This window comes from Thermobia domestica, chromosome 5 (assembly GCF_964235325.1).
Source record: "Thermobia domestica chromosome 5, izTheDome1.hap1.1, whole genome shotgun sequence".
In the NCBI taxonomy this organism is placed as follows: domain Eukaryota; kingdom Metazoa; phylum Arthropoda; class Insecta; order Zygentoma; family Lepismatidae; genus Thermobia; species Thermobia domestica.
Genome location: NC_137458.1, coordinates 251,265,922 through 251,283,792, shown reverse-complemented (window position 1 = coordinate 251,283,792; position 17,871 = coordinate 251,265,922). Strand labels below are relative to the sequence as shown.

The 17,871-nt window shown below is 37.1% G+C and overlaps 1 protein-coding gene across 1 annotated transcript in view; it reads right to left on the bottom strand.

Annotated features, from left to right (window-relative positions):
• The window catches only part of LOC145686540 (endocuticle structural glycoprotein SgAbd-2-like), a 90,291-nt gene that overhangs the window by 10,632 nt on the left and 61,788 nt on the right, over positions 1-17,871 (bottom strand). The window lies entirely within an intron of this gene.

Sequence of the window (17,871 nt, the reverse complement as noted above, 5' to 3'; positions counted from 1 at the left end):
AGTAATGACTCTATTGTGAATACAGAAATATGGAAAATGAAACGAATACTTCTGAGAATGTGATTAATATAAAGCCACAAGAAACAACCCAACCGAACGTTACCTTGGAAGTAATCCTTCAACAGATGAAAGTAATACAAAAACAATATAATCGACGATTGGACCAGATGCAACAACGAAGTGATGAACGGTGGGAACAAATGCAACAACAAAATAATCACATGAACCAACGATTGGACCAGATGCAGCAGCGAATTAAGGATCGGTGGAAACAAATGCAACTGCAAAATAAAGACGATTTAAAGCAATTATCTGAATAAATTGACAGTAAACTAGAATCTATGAATCAGCAATTTAGTGCGAAAATGGAGTTGAATTAACGGAAGGTAGAGCAAACATCATGTAAGTTCACGGTAGTGCAAAACTCAGTAGAAGTTATGGAAACAGTCGTTAACGAACATTCTACTCAAATCAGAGAGCTACAGGAGGAAGTTAATACACTGAAGGAAAAATGCATCCCAACTCTCATGGAACATAATATTCAATTCAAGAAAGGTATTACATCTTCTAATGGAGAACAGTTACCATTCACGGTAAGGACGACAGAGGAAAATACCAACTCTTCAGGATATAGTGAAGCTAGCTCTGACTGTCAAGAAAAGATGGTCCGTACTTCACGACATCGAAAAGTGGTACGTATGGGATGTGAAAATAGGAAAGCTACGAGTAAAGGTAAGCCTTTGCGGGTCAGTGAGATTTGTTCTCTTACAAAATTTAGTGGAATGTCCGAAGATATTTCTCCGAGTGTATTTCTGGAAAAACTTGAGGATGAGTGTGCTTTGATGGGGATTGAAGAAACGCAATTTCTAAGAATCTTACCGCATGTATTAGTATTACCGAATGCTTAACATGGTTTAAAGCTATCCGCCATAATTTGCATAAATACTCTGATTTTAAGAATATGTTATTAGCTAACTACGAGAACGACTTCATGCTAGCTAACAGAGACGCGTTGATCCGATCGAGACACTTCAACCCCAAGGTCCACAAGAATATTACTGATTTTGTAGTATAGACATATAATGAATTAAAATCTATTAACCCATTCCATCCAGAGTCTCGAATTATCGCATCCATTCGTATATTACTGCCATTCAGATTACAACAAATATTGATGTCGGTGCAATGTATTACTTTTAATCACCTAATCATAATTGTGCAGAATTTTGAAAGCCCGTCTTTAATGCAAAGCAATAATAGAGGACCGGACAGAGGACAGAGTAATTATACCCGTAATCCTGTCAATCATGCTTCCATTCATAATGTAAATATACAGTCTGAAGATATTTCAAATTCTAGGTGTAATAGTGGAGCAAACGGGATGAATCCTACCGACCAACGAACCGAACATAATAGTAGAGGCAATTACAGTAACTTCAGAAATAGAAATAGAAATTATAGAAATAATAATCGTGGTGTTTTTGTATGAAATCAATTCACAGGTGGTAGGAATTACAGTAGTAGAAATCACAATATGATAACATCATATGGCAGACAAGAAAGTACTCAAGATTGCGGTATACAATGCGATATAATAGAATGCACAGACCGACGTAATTTAAACTAGATCCGGCTGACGTGAAGGGGCCAAATCCACGTCAGCGTTAAATGTACTTGAATCATCTTCTGACTCAGAAACTACTCTTAAGACACTGGTTGCTTATTCCTTTTGGATGTTTGATGATGATATGCAAGAGATAGATACTTCTGAAGATTTCGTTTTTCTGAAAACATATTTTACAGCTAGAATACACATTAAAATAAATGAAATCCTTCTTCAATCATTAATAGATACAGGTGCTACAGTGTCACTTCTGTCATTCTTTTTGGGGTGAATTAACTAAAGGATATTCCAACCCTAGATTACAAAAAGTTGATAATTTGATCTTAGTTGATTATACTGGAAAACACAGGAAAAGAGTAATAAAATACAAATTGTAGTTACTATACAAAATTATGAAATTATACTTCCTATCTTGGTCATTAATGAATTAAGTGAAAAGGTATTAACTGGGCTAGATTTCTTGACACAATTACGTGCTATTTTAGATTTTGAAAACAAAACGTTTGCTATCTACACGATAGATGACACAATAATTCAAAAGTTAATTCCAGCCAACATACATAATGGAACTGATTTTATAAAACCAATTGAACAGCATTTTGGGGTCCGACTTCAACTTAATGATAATAATGAATTAAATTATTCATACCTAGTGAGTATGGTGCATTTTCGCAGGATGCACAAATTTAACACTCGAAATCAGAAAAGTGAAGAGTAGGAATTAGGCGGAACTAAAGTTCAAGTTCATGATTTGTTTTTTTGTAAAACTTCGCCCACAGAGCGCTGCATCCTGAAAAGAATTTATAAATTCTGTGATTTATTCGCGGGACCCTATGTATGTGTGAAGCAAATCAATCCTAAGGTTTTTCAATTAATGGACGTAAAAACTGGGAAAAATTTTGGGACTACGTAATGTTGATGAGATGAAGCTTTTGCGTCCTTCAAAAGATTCTAGAAATCGATGGATGGAAATAGTTAAAACTTTCATTCCATCGGAGATTCTGACTAAGGTTAATATAGATGATGTATGACAGAGAATACCCAATCTCAAAAGGAATATATGGATGACGTATGACAGAGGATAAAGGAAAACGAAGAGCATTATTGCTATATACAGTATATTATGTTGAGTTTTAATTTGTAACATTTTGATCTATAAATTCATATTTTGATGTGACGTTTTCTTTGTTTATGGCAGTGTGTTCTAATATTGCTTTTATTTTCTATATTATCAGTATTTCGTCTTTGTTTTGAATTTGTTTTGTATATTTATGCTATGATTATTCCTTGCTGTTGAAAATAATGATAACTTGTGAATGTTTGTTACATAACATTGAAGCTGTAACAAATGCATTAGACAATTGTAATTTAAAAGAACAAATAGCTTAGCATAGTGTCTAAAATTTACTAAACCAAAGTACAACTCAAACCTCTTTTTGATTTTGCTCGAACAATCTTGATTTGTTAATTATCTTTATGGCTTAAAAACGGACCTAAAATAATTTACAAACTGGACTTCTGATGTGCCCTATCGACGATATAAAATGTAAGAGTATAATTAATTTTGAAATTGATATAAATACAATAATAATATTGATAGAAAATAAATATAATGAATAATAACTATATGAAATATAATTTGTATATACAAGGGTCGTCTAAAATTTGTGAAAGTTAAACGTCTAGAATTCTTTTTCTTTTAATTGATAAACTAATAAAAGAAAAGTTCGTCGAGCGTCATATACAACAGTATGTTGTATACTTGTATTTTTTATTGTATACTTGTATTCTCTTTTATCTTCGAGTAATATTTGGTTTATAAATTTGTACAAGCCAGTTTATTTTATAGAAGAAGAAAAGATAAAATAAGATTATGTATATTTTAATATATATAATTGAATATTTATATGTAACTCAGAACGACGAATTGAAGATTGTTATAGAAACAACAAAGAAGTTGTAATATAGAGGAAAGTCGGGTATTGTGGAATACCGTTTTTATTTTCAATGATACAAGAGACATGAATGAAGTCACAATAACGAGATTTATGCTAAAATGCACTGTGATGTATGTTCTTTAAGAAAACAATACTGAAGAAGCTACACACGTTATATTCTCTGTTTGACAAGCATTTTCAAAAAATGACAGAATTTGAGGTCATGCAAAAGTGGTATCCTCCACCTGTTCCAAATAACTGTTGACATTACATTCTATATTTTCATAACTACTGAAATAGATAATCGACAAAGAAAGTATGGAACGTCAACTGGTACGTTTCTTCAATTTAAGGAGTGCAAATGAGTATACAATGTAAAACTAGAGCTTGAAAAATGCAAACAATACGCAAAATAATGAACGAATTGTGAATAACACGTACTGCATGGTGTGTGAAATTTACGAGCAGTCATCAGTCATCACAAATGAAGTCCACCCTGTATCCTCCAGCGCTCTCAGTATGACACCATTGATTACACGAGAGACAACGATTCCATTGTTCACGTGAATTGTCTTCGGAATTTTTCCTATAGCAGTGGGGGCACTGAGCATTTGTCCTTTCTGTAGCATCACTGTCATAACAGTCATCGGGTTCTTCATTTTGAGTTGTAAATGAGACTTCTCGCTGTTCGGATGTAGATAAAAGTTTGCTCTTCAACGGACGTTTTGTATGCTTAAGACTAGTCTGCAGTTTCTTTCTGAAAGGTGATGATATTATCACAGCTGCTGCTGACTTTGGTCTGGCTCGAGTCGAGCTGCGTCTCGTTAATGAGGATACCGGTGAACTAGCTTTAGGCGAAACTGAGAGAACTTGCTTGGATGTGTCTGAGTGTGTGTTGACGCAGAAGAACTGTATGAAATGGGAGGATGATTTGTTAGTGACATAGCTGAAATGGCAGGGGAACCTGTTCCTAAAGTAGATGGAATGGCCCCAGAAACTATTGTCGGAAGCTGGCGGGAATCTTCGACGGCTGTTTTGCCACACTTTCAAGGATCATCTGAGTTATTTGTGAGTGTGTCGCCGTTGATAAACTATCACTAAAGAAAGCTTCCGTTTATTTACTTAAAGAACAATGAAACAAATCATGTAGATAATGAAAAGGTCGAACATTTGCTCCCGGTGCTGAAAGGAATAACTGACGGGTAATGTGGAATAGTATTCCACATTATCCTTCCTACAAGTATTCCACTTTATCCGCCATCCGCCACACTGGTATTTTAACCCCTCACTTTCAACTGATTGGCAGAATCCACATCAAACATTGTTCCTTTCTCTATGTCACACTTTTGTTACTTAGCGCCATAATTATAACGTCCACTCATTCAAAAAAAAAAGTTACATTACGTAAGTGAAATATATAAACCTTCAAAAGTTTAGCATTTCTCACAAATTAGATTTTCTTCTCGCACTGCGACGCTTGCAACATCATCAAGCTCATATTTTCATGGAAGCCTATATTGCCCTTGGCAGGGCAGCACAGGACACTTTCGCTGGGCATCACCCACTACCACCACTGAAACACTGGTATTCCATATTACCCGAGGTATTCCACAATACCCGACTTTCCTCTAATGTAATGGACTCGCTCTTATGTTGAATGTGAGTTAACGTTTTACGAAGCTTCAAAAGATAATAAAAGGTTTAACAAAGTAATTTCAAGTCGGTCAATTTTACTTTTTACGAAACAGTGAGTTTGTTGTGTCAGTTATATAGTGATATGTTTGTTATAAGGTATACCGAATTAAGGTTACAGACCTACAGATCTGGAATATACACATTCGTAATACATGTGAACAGGTCATTATGGAGTGCCCAGGAAGTAAAAGGAGAGAAATTGAATACCGAATGGACGTTGTTTGTATCACTACGGATTTACAGAATGACGTGTATGAGGAAACAACCTTTATGAGATATCTTGTCACGTGTTGAAAACTGTTTGTTATCTAGTACAGTTTGAAAGTTATTAAAGTCTACAGTTGTAAAAATAATTGTAGACTGAACATAAAATCTGTGGTGAGTGCCATAAATGGAAAAGTTTGGTTTAATATCAAGAAGAGGCCTATGTGCCTAACACTGCTCACGAGGAAACGGTCTTAAGTGTAAACAACCAATTTGGCTGGGGTCCGGATATGTGTTACAGGAGACCAAAGTAAGAGACACGTATTTTGGCGTTTGGGAACATACGCAGAAATTTCCGAAATACGGGGCCCGAAATTGGCCCTATATGCTATAACTAGGAAGCGAATGATGTTAGTTGTACACAACCGATTTGGCTGGGGTCCGGATATGTATTTCGGAAATTTCTGCGTATGGGCCCAAACGGCAAAATACGTGTCTCTTACTTTGGTCTCGTGTAACACATATCCGGACCCCAGCCAAATCGGTTGTTTACACTTAAGACCGTTTCCTCGTCAGTAAACAACGGGCTATTTAGTATTCACTGTGGAAGTAGTTCAAATAATCACCAGAAGAATGCGCGTGGTTATATGTCCCAAAAGTTCTGAAGTAACATCTGAGCTTTTCGCTCAACATTTTCATTTTGGTACTTAGCACGGATATTATATTCAGTCTACAATTTATGGATACAGGGTCTGGAAAGTCGCGCACGGCGCTCCAGTCATCAAGAGCGCTTCCACCACGAGCAGGTTTTAGTAGTGTGGGTCTTATCTAACAAATGCTACCCTGATCAGTCGCTTCCGAGCTTTTGGTACAGTAAGGATTGCTCATCGTGCGAACCGTGTTTAAAAAGACGTCAAGGTTTTTGGAAGCACAAAATGCAGTGTTCACTTGAGTAACGATACGCCAATAAATTTCACTTGAAGTTTGGAGAAACCGCTTTATAAGCGTTTACAATGATTAAAGAAGCCTACCATGACCAAACCCTTTCAAGACAAAATGTTTTCCGTTGATATGGAGATTTCGAAAGTGGACGAGAAATCGTAGAGGACAACGAACGCCCTTCGAAGAGTCGTGGAACGAAAATTTGGTCGAAGTGAAGGCACACTTGGACCGTTTGTGTGTGGCAATGATAGCCGAAGAACTGTATCTACCAAAGTAGTAGTACACAAAATTGTTAATGGAAACTTGAACGTTTTCAAAAATTTGTGCGAAGTTGGTGTCAAAATTGGTGGATAACGGACAAAAGAAAAAAATAAAACAACTTGGCATTTGCTGTTCCAAGACATACACTAAGGAGTTTTCACGTCTAAAAAAGGCAAACATGTCCAAATGCAGGATCAAGATGCTACTCATTATTTTGTTTGACAAGAAAAGGGTGGTATACAAATAATTTCTGCCTAAAGAGAAGACTGTCAACGCGGTTTACAACATGGAGGTCCTCAAGCACCTGGGAGACACAGTCAATCAGGTCCGACTGGAGATTGCCAAATGTTGGAGGCTTCATCACGGTAAGGCACCGCATTAGTTGTGTTGTTATTACAAGCTAGAATAGGAGTTACCATTGCCGCAGCCAGCGTAGTCCTGACATGAGCTTAGTGCATTGTTTTCTCTTCCCGAAGCTCAGAAGAAGTTTGAAATGTAGCCATTTTGAGTATTTTTTGACCATCCATGCAGCAATGACGGGTGTTCTGAAGGGGTTGTGACCCATTCTCATTCCTTGTCGGACAAACTATATATATATATATATATATATATATATATATATATATATATATATATATATATATATATATATATATATAAAGAGAGAGAGAGACGGTGTGGGTATAGTGGAACCGGCAGCTAAAGTATACCCTCTATTTTTCACCGGAAGAAGTAGATCCATGAGTTGGTAATACTGTCAGAAAGTGTCACTCTCGTCCCCACTGATCTGTAAACTTTCAATAAGGAAGCCATTGAAATCGAGTCATGAGGTATTATTATATGTGTGAAGAAGATTCTAACATTTGGCAAAGGTGTGTTTGTTTACTGTTTACTTCTTATAATCTGTACATGCAGGATCATATAAATAATGTTGTATCAAGAATGAAATATCGTTGTATGTTACATTATCTTGATGTGACCTTAAAATGAATTCCATGTAATTAATTCAAGGAACATGTAACATCACTGTTGTCGATTAAAGTGAACTCCAACATGCGGCTAAACTGAAGTAGGGTCCACTTTGCTCGACCTTTTCAGTGTTTTATTGTTTGTGTTACTATTTATTACACGAATAGTCACATTTATGAAGTTCTTATCAGTATATACCCATTTTGCACATCATAGTAAAACATAGAAACAATATTTAAGTTAAAGATCATGAATTTGTATTATAAATAATACCAGATAATAACAATATTTTAACCAATATTCGTCAGATGCACAAATACAGATCTTGGACTGCAGTTACTGAAACTTTATTTACTGATACGGATTATCATCTTTAGATACAATTTTAATTATGCCCAGGGCTTTAGCTACATTTTTGGTAGACCCAGGGTAACTGATTGTGGAGCCCCATCAATTTTTGTTTGATGTTTTAAAACAAATTTGTCCTTTTTCGCCCTGCCTCCCCGTCTTCGGGCTTCCCCTGTAGTAGTAATGGCCTTGTTTATGCCTTTTAGATAATTAAGGCTCTGGCAAGATATCACAGGATTACGGATTTGAGAAAGTTTGTAGAACACCACCGACTATTTGTAAGGCACCATCGCCTTAAACACGTGGTATGACTGAGGAAAAATTCTGGAAAAATCTTAGTCAGAACGACCCACCGCTTGGATCGACCTCTCAAATGCTAACCCATCCCTATATACACATTGAAATCCCTTGTTCTTCAATCTTTTGACCAAAGATATAACAGTCATTAAGTACGAGGTTCTTAACTATTAGCCTAATGAGTGACGCACCGAGATTGTTTTAGGAGGGGGTTCGGAAAGATTAAAGAGTTTCATTATGTCATTTTGTGTATCTGCGCCCAAAACATAAAATTGTTATAAACAAATATAATCTTTGGAAAGGGTCCGGAGCCCCAATACCACTTCCTGCGGACGTCACTGAGCCTAATAAGAGAGAAATTTAACCCGACAAAGAATACTTCCTAATACAATCTCTTAAATTTGACTTCTAAACCCTGTTTCGGTAATTTTATCACAATCTTTATTATTATTGTTGTTGTTTTATAGATGCCCAAGAAATGGAGCACCTTAAAACTTTGGCCCCTTAAGCCATGTTAGAAGCTGTTAGCGCTGTTGGAGAAAAGAAGATGGGGTTCAACAATGCTCAGAAAGTATGCAATGTGCCAAAAACTCCGCTAAAAAATATGTAAAATCGTAGACAAGACTCCGGAGGATGCCATCAAGATGAAAGTAGGAAGATGGCCAGTCTTCAATGTCACAATGAAACAAGAATTAGTGGATTATTTACTTAGAATAAATAAAATGTTTTACGGACTAAAACGTCAGGATGTTCGAATCGTAGGATTCCAACTTGCAAGTAAGAATAAGATTGCAAATAGATTTTCGGTGCTGAAAGTTACTGCTGGAAAAGGTTGATTGCATGGTTTTGTGACGCGCCATAAAGATAAGCTTTCACTTAAGTTCCCTACTGGAATATCTCTGGCCAGACGAAAGGATTTTAGCAAAGAAACAGTAGATACGTTCTTTAATATATTAAATGAGGTATTCGGCAAGCATAACTTCAGTACAAATAGAATATTCAAAGTGGACGAAACAGGTCTATCGATTGTGCAGTCAAAATTACCTAAGTTTTTCCTTTAAGGGGTAAGAGGCAATTGGATTGTGTCACTTCAGATGAAAGAGGTTCTGTAGTTACAGTTGTCCTTTGCATGAGAGCGGGGAGTACATAGTCCCTCCAATGGTGCCTTTTCCAAGAAAACATTTCAGTCATCTGCTTGAAAAAAGGTGTTCCTCCTGGAAGCTTATTTTACTGCCAACAATCTGGATGGGTAACTAGTAAAACCTTTTGCATTTTTTCAACTTTGATAATTTATCAGCTTGTTAAACCCAAGAAAGTGACCCAGTTTTGCTTCTCTTAAATTGACATTGTACTCATACTAGAAACTTACAATTACCGATAGAGATCGAGAAAATCATGTAGTAATATGTATGTTTACCACCTCATTCCAGCCACAAACTGCAGCCGCTAGGCAAAACATTCATTGGAGCATGAAACATTAGGGGAGAGGTGGAAACATTAGGGGAGCATGAAACATTAGGGGAGAAACATTTTTTTATACACTGCACCTTCGAAAGACAGAAACGTCAACTGAATGTTTTATTGACGTTTTTTTTCAAAGACACGTCACAGACATATCCAATTGGTGAGTCCACAACAGTACAGTCAGCATGCATCCACGATTCACAATGGTTTCACCGATACCAAAGTTACAGTATTTGACTCAAGTAGGTATATTACCTATCTTAGGTCCAGCCTCTTTTATAATTTTTGGCTAGAGAAGTATTCCAAATGTTTGTATGGAATGACAATCACCATGATGGTAAACCGATTACGTTGATCGGCATTCCCAACATTGCGCCATTTTGAAAATTGAGCTGGTTATACTGTAAAACGTAGTTTATTTGAAATATAACTATGTGTCGTGCATTAGACGTAAATATAACCTTTTATCAATCTTAGTAACTTCAAGATCTTACAACTAATTTTTTTTTCTTTTTAAGATTCATAAACATGTTACGTAATTACACTGTACAATACAGATTTTTGACAAGCAAACTACAACTGTAATACACCCTTCAACACGGAAAAAATCTTCATCACACGTTAATATACATACTTTTTCAGGAACTTTTAAAGAAACAGTAAATAATGTTGTCCAGGGTTTTGGTACAAATATTCCTCTGTGCGTCTTTTAGTAGTAACACATGCAAATTTTAACAGCGATAGAAAAACAGTAAAACAGTAAGCAAAACAGCAAAAAATAAGGAACCAGACATGAACAATTTTACGCACAGAACCCACTTTGCATTCAGTCCGCTGGCAAAACTACAAAAGATTACATTCCTTGAACAGTGTACAATTTACATTTTACAGAATATCAAATATAATTATCCACTAATACACGTTATTGTGATAAGCTTCGCAAAAGCATCCTCAAACCTTCGCCGAGATTACAGACAAAAGATCTCCTCCAGATCCTTGCCAGAGGGTAGCGTTCCCAAAACTGATGCAACGTTCCCTCTTTGTAGTGCCATACTGATGCGTTGCAGTAGAAAAGAGGTTGCTCTAGCGTCTCCTGACGATAAATAAATGCGGTGACCAACTTCTTTTATAAAGTTAATGCCTTCGGGACCCCATGAACCACCCGATTCGACAGCTATAGCGACAAAATTATATTTGTCGAGTAAATTGCTATACTTCCTGCGCTTTTCTGTTTCCCGGCGAGCAGCCACGTTGCCAGCTTGTGCTGAGGAAGAATGCAGATTTGAAGGGGCGAAGGTGTCAGAACAAGTAAAATCCCATAGAAGTGCTTTTCCTTTCTTCCACGGTATTAGGGTCATGTATCGTGAGTTGAAATATGCCAATCCTTATAAGAAAATGCAACAAAAGCAAGTCTCAGCACGCTGTAGACTTCAGTCTTCTCTGACAACTTCCTCGACAATACACAAGAAACCTTGCTACAAGAGGCAGATGGAAGCACTAGTTTGACTTCTCACCGGGTCACGCAAGAGGGCAAAGTGGGCTGATCGTCATTCCCTTCCTCTCCCCTACTACAGCCAAGAAGTCAGAACCTACCTTAGAGCTACAGGGAGTCCTGTAACTCATTACGAGTTGGCAGAACTCTTTGGCAAAGCATACTTGAAGTCACAAACGGGAGAAATAGCGGGGAATAGATTTCGTGCCACAGGAATCTATCCTATCAACATATAAGTGTTTTCAGATAGAGACTTTGCTTATGAAGATGAAGATTCAGGGAATTTGATGTGTTCCAGCACATGTCCTATGGATCCGGATACATTATGTCAACCTTCCATGTTATCAAACTCCGGATTTCGAGTTCCTCCTTCCCAAGTCTTGCTACCAATATCACCATGTCTTCCATCTGCCACACATGGTGGACGTGTCAGACCTACGGGGACTGCAAGTTTCGTTACGTCCAGCCCTTTTAGACAACAAGTTTAGCAGCATCAACGAAACGTTTAAAATCATATCAATGTTTAAATTCTGTTCATGGTTCAGATACGACGAAAGAAGCGAATAGTCGTTCCTCTCATAGATCCTACTAATTATGATCAACCTGAAAGTAATGATGCGTCTTGCGTTCTTTGTAGTATAAAATTCAGCGAAGATTGTGGTGGTGAGAAGTGGGTGCAGTGCGAATAGTGTTTTGATTTGTGGCATGAAACTTGCTCTGAATTAGATATTGTTGAGCGTTATGTTTGTGATTTGTCTAGTTTAGCTCGGGATAACTAGGTAGTGCATAAATAATTCTGAATTGTTAATTGTTCTGACATAAAAGTAAATGAAAAACGCGTAATACATTTTTATTTTAGTTATCGTTGGTCTATTTTTATTTCTTGTTTTTGTGATAGGTCTAACTAGTGATTTTCTGTGGTTACATGTCAGAATAGTGAAACAACATATTATCTTTGGTAATAGTTGAAATTTCAAGTTTAAAGTGGACCCGGGGGTCCACTCTATCCGGCAATTTGTAAATGAAATTGTTGTGTTCAAACATTGTTACAAATAATCAAAGATTTTTTTTTTCTTTGGACTAAGGAAGAAATTGGTCAAGTGCTATAGATGGAGCATTGGACTTTATGGTTCAGAGATTTGGACATAACGGAAGTTAGAAAAGAAATATTTATAAAGCTTGGAAATGTGGTGTTGGAGGAAGATGGAGAAGATAAATTGGACAGAAATAGTATCAAACAAAGACGTTTTAAAACGAATAGGAAAGAAGAGGACGCTTCTAGCCACCATCCTTCGTAGAAAGGCCAATTGGATTGGGCATATCTTGCGAGGAAATTGTCTTCTTCATACCGCCATAGAAGGAAAGATGGAAGGAAAGCGAGGAGTAGGGAGAAGAAGAACACGACTGATCAATGACTTGAAAATTAGAAAAAGATATTGGGACTTGAAAGAGGAAGCTGAAAATCGAAAAACGTAGAAGAAACATTTCCAGGTCCAAACTGAAATTTAAGAAGAAGAAGAAAAACTCATTAGTCACAGGACCTGCCAATGGGCATAATAATAATAATAATAATAATAATAATAATAATAATAATAATAATAATAATAATAATAATAATAATAATAATATCGGCATTGAGCTTCCGGGTTCCATAGGCCATAGAGTTAGTTAGTTAGTTAATAATAGTATTCAATACATTTGTATATTGACAAATTTCTGTTTAAAAGTAAAAATAGGGGCTCCATATGATCCGCACTTTCTCTCTTTATATATATATATGAGTAAACTCAGGATTCCAAGAATAGATTTCACCATATCTCTTATTTTTTTATTGAGAATACAAAACGTAATAAAAACACACACAAATCCCACTTTCAATATCGATTTTTATATAATAATAATAATAGTAAGAGGTGCTGCAAATACTGAATGTAATTGTAAGAGATATAAACTGTATTCGATATAGTTTCAGATACGATCAATTTCCATCTTTGATGTTATCCCTCTATTCCGACGGGATGATGCAGATTTATTACTTCAGGCTTTTTTATTGAATTCATATACCTTGGGAGCCTACCGTACTTTCAAAATATGAAACGAATTTCATTTGTTTTAAACTTCAGTCATATAATTGTGAATAAAAGGAGTGACAGTAAAATTACCAGTAATAGAAATTAGGGATGCCCAGAACCGGTTCCTGGAACCGGTTTTCGGGTCTGAGCGGATCTGGTTCTAGAAGATCCGGTTCCGGAACCGGTTCTTCGGATCCAGGACTGGAACCGGTTCTTCGGATCCAGGTCTAGAACCGGTTCTTCGGATCCAGGTCTGGAACCGGTTCTGAAAACCGGATCTCCAAGAACCGGTTCCACCCGCTGGAACCGAAACTTTGTGATCATACCTACGCTAAACCCGAGCTGCTGGCAGGCTGTGAACAGTATGCTAGATGAAATGGTGGAAGCGATAGGCAGGCGCCCAGTCGGCGGTAACTTGTCTCATTTGGCTAAATAAACTGGGTAACTGGCAAACTCATTGGCTAAACAGGCAAACAGGCCAACTCATTTGGCTAAACACCCACTGGTGGACCAAAATTTTTTTCTGGGGGCACAAGCGCATGGTCCTCTTTGCATTTTTTTGAAGGTGAACTTTGTGTCTTCTTTACGGGTCTTTGGGGGCTTTCGGATCCAGGTCTGGAACCGGGTTTTCAGATCCAGATCTGGAACCGGTTTCTAAGATCCGGATCTGGAACCGGGTTTTCGGATCCAGGTCTGGAACCGGATTTCTGAGAACCGATTCTTCGCGGAACGGGTTCCGCCGGAACCGGAACTTTGTGGCCATCCCGAATACAAATTACATATCACCGGCTCAAGCTCTGCTCGAAATAAATTTGTTAGTTTTTCGCATTCTACGTACAACAATAACCTTCTTACCATCTCTAAGAATTTTATTGACTTTCTTATGCTATTTGTTCAGAAATAATACTTTATTTGTGAAATTCCATCCATGTAAGAACTAGGCCTACATTCTTTTTGCTTCTTTCTTTTGTCCATTCTACTTTTCTGTTTCTTTTCCTTAGTTGTTTCTTTCGTTTTTTCTATCATACTTTCGACCGTTGTTAGTTGTAATTCAAGTCGGCCATTGCGTCGTTAGTAACACTAAAACTAAGAGAAGCTGATAAGCGAAACTGATGTTCCACACCAACTTGTACGGAAACCAACATAATGGGACTTTAATTATTATAGCAAATGAATATTTACATCTTTTAGTTATAAAGAAAGGTAAATGTTTGAATTAAAGAAAATCAAGAGGGGAGAATAAGTAACCCGGGAAATTAGGTAGGCCAAGAAGATGCTTCCTTTTTCTGATATGAATAGAATAAAAGGTTAGATTCACTGCTAAATTTTTGTAATTAAAACTGCAATCAGTATATTTCAACTTCAACTTGTCTCAACATTTTCTTTCAGGTAAAAACGTATTTCTATACAGATAAAACTTAATATTTCCGTTTTCTCTAAAATGAAACCAGTTAAGTTGAAAATGAGATTACAAATATTCAACCTGTGTTTGCAGGAGCGTCATTTCAGATTTGAATGGGGGGGAAAGATCCTTCACCAACATTCGAGTTTCACGTTTTTTCCTATAGTAGACAACCGATTAAAATATATTTAATTCTCAAACTCAGGTCGACAATCCCCCTGCTTTCCCAATGACGCCATTAAGTATTTGGGTTTTAAAGGGTGAAAAAGAAAAAATATAAGTGCTTATTCACATGTTGTGCATACCCCTCCCGAAACGAAATCTAAATACGCCACTGCATATTACTAATGCTAATTAAATATATTGATAGACAGTCTGTGCGAAACCCACATCGATTGATTATTCAAGAAACTGAACAAAACTTTGTGAAGTATTTGAGACCGTGTAGAAAAGAAATTAAAATTATACTTGTAAAGATAATCACATTTAAATCTGTACTTCTGAAGTACAAACATGTAATTATATCTGCTTACTAGATGTGACTTTGTTGAGTAAGACACAAATCGAGAAAATTTTCTACAATTTCCAATAAACGCCTCATGTTTGTTCCAAAAAAGTTTTTACAAAATTTAAGCTTTGTTAAAACGCTTGAGAAATATGTTAGAAGTATAATATGTTTAAAGTAATTGTTAAGTTGTAATTAAAACACATCCCACATATGTTTGAAGTATCCTTAATAAGTTAGCAGAAAACTACTGATTCTTACAAGTTGTCAAAAAATCTCTTATACCAACTATATTATAAACAATATACACTATATAAATTTCACTACCAGATAAAGGGCATCAGATGAAATTCCATAATGGAACTCCTGAAGATTTTTGTAAGTTTCCGTTGTTGCAACAACCTTTTGGCTGTTAGCAGATGTGTCTTTTGTGTGTCAGGGTGAATGAAGCAAACTTGATCAAACTGTACTCCAACGCGGCCTCGCTCAGTGGGAGCTGAGATGCAAGGTAATAGCTAATAGGTAGATCCTACACCTTGAACATACCCTATAGCAAGGTTGGTTGGTCCACCCTTGGGGATTGAGTGGGATTTGGTGGGTGATAGTCAGTGCGAGCCTATAGCGGAAAAACTTGCATTGGCCCAACGTTGGTTAAATTTGTGGTTGGCCAACCAACTATGCTACCGACCTTCATTCAACGATACTACAATTGACTGTTTTCCTAACCAAGAAATACATTACTTCATATTTGGTTAAATGTCGGGGAATCGCTCTTTTGGTTGGAAAGTGGGTGGGAAATTGTAGCCAAAGTGCCGAAACCTGACGTTGGGCCACCGTTGGTATGTTGCATTGCCACCATTTTCCCAACGTTGAGCCAACCGATTCAGCTAGTAAGGGTGCTAAATTCGTTACATAAACCTGAAATAACCCTTTGCATATTGTATGCACATTTCCTTCATAATTGCAATAGAACAAAGAATAACCTCTACATTACAACAAATGCCTATGCATTCTATGCAAATAAAGAAAAATAAGCTGTGTCGGAAAAGATGATTCCAATAATTCCAAAAAGAATTTGTGGAATGAAAGTATGAAAGGAAACAGGAGTATTCCGAGAAAGCCCATGGATACGATGTTGTCTACCAGAAGCTTATTTGGACAAAAGCATTCGACTTTGTAAAAGTAAAGGAGTAAAGTTAACTGTAACTTGAAAATTTGTGATTTGTAACGTGAGAACGACAGTTCTGGAGATTCCTCGTCGTTGTGCGTTTTGCATTGGCAGCTAGGGTTCGGCATACTCAGATTTGAATGTAAGAGGAAGCTCATGTGATTCGAAACTGTAGATTTCCTTATTATATAGCCTCGATGTTTAAAACGTTGGTAACTTCATAAAGCCAAACAAAATGGTAACCAACCCAGCCAAACAATTCCTAATGATAACTTATGTTTACATTACTTGATTTTGATTATACAGTATATATATATATATATATATATATATATATATATATATATATTTCGAAAGTAGTATGGTCAATAGTTTTATAAATTAATACAGTTATGAACACCATTAATATAATTTCAGAAGTATGGTAGCTTCCGTGCTTAAAATATTTTCCTCCACAATGAGTGCCACTTTTGGAAAAATTGACATTAGCTGACATGAAAATACTGTATCTGCATTACTCGATAAAGGAAACTGAGCTATACCTTGCTACAGCTTTGTGATATAGAAGAGAACCGACATTAGAGATGCGTGATTTACCATTGTACATTTCACATGTTATGATGACATGCTGCGACCATTCGAACTACTTTGTAGATTGCACCTTTAAAAATTCAGTCTGTTTCTCCGCTATACTTGAACACCAGTTTTCTGGACAGACTGCACCTTGCAGGTGAGTCCCTCGATCTTTGCACGCTTAAGTGTATAACCCCAGTTTTCCAGGGAGTGGGATATGTCCACTGCACAGCCCGTTCAAAGTCCTGAGTGTGTACCAGTTTATTCAACTGGTCGAGTCAGCCCTGTTAGCGTGTCAGGTCTTCCATGCCCTGCAGACATGGCGCCCGAGCGTTAATAGGCAACCTCGTCTTCCGCCAGTGCAAACACTAGCTACAGCATCCCAGGGTTATTTCCCTGTCTGGTAGAATCCAACCCAATACAGGACCTGTCATGCTCGAGGGTCTTGATCATTCACGGACCCGCCTACTTTTATCGTTGAATGGCAACTACCTTCCGCGTAGAGGTTCCGCGAACACGTTGAAATACTTCGGCCAGTTGGGGTGAGATCTCATCCCCGATCCAATGGTACGTGGTAACGTTAGGTCCTCATTTTGGGTTTCATTCCAGTCCCTTATTATGAAGATGTTCCTCCCTTTCCCTGCAATACTAAACGTTTATCCAGAAATCTGGGATCGAAACATTTCTCCAATCGTCGTTCAGGCCCCTTCCAAGCGGTAGACTGACATCTCACCCGCAAAGATCGTCCAAGCAATTCGGAATCTCTAAGTATGGTAGAGATACACCGTACATAACCATAGCTAATGACTGATGTAGACCGCCTGCGAACAAACATGATCACTTCGGATCTTCAGGAAATTCCTCTGGCAGGATTGTATATACAACCAATATGGGGCTGCCTGTCTTATTATATGTTTA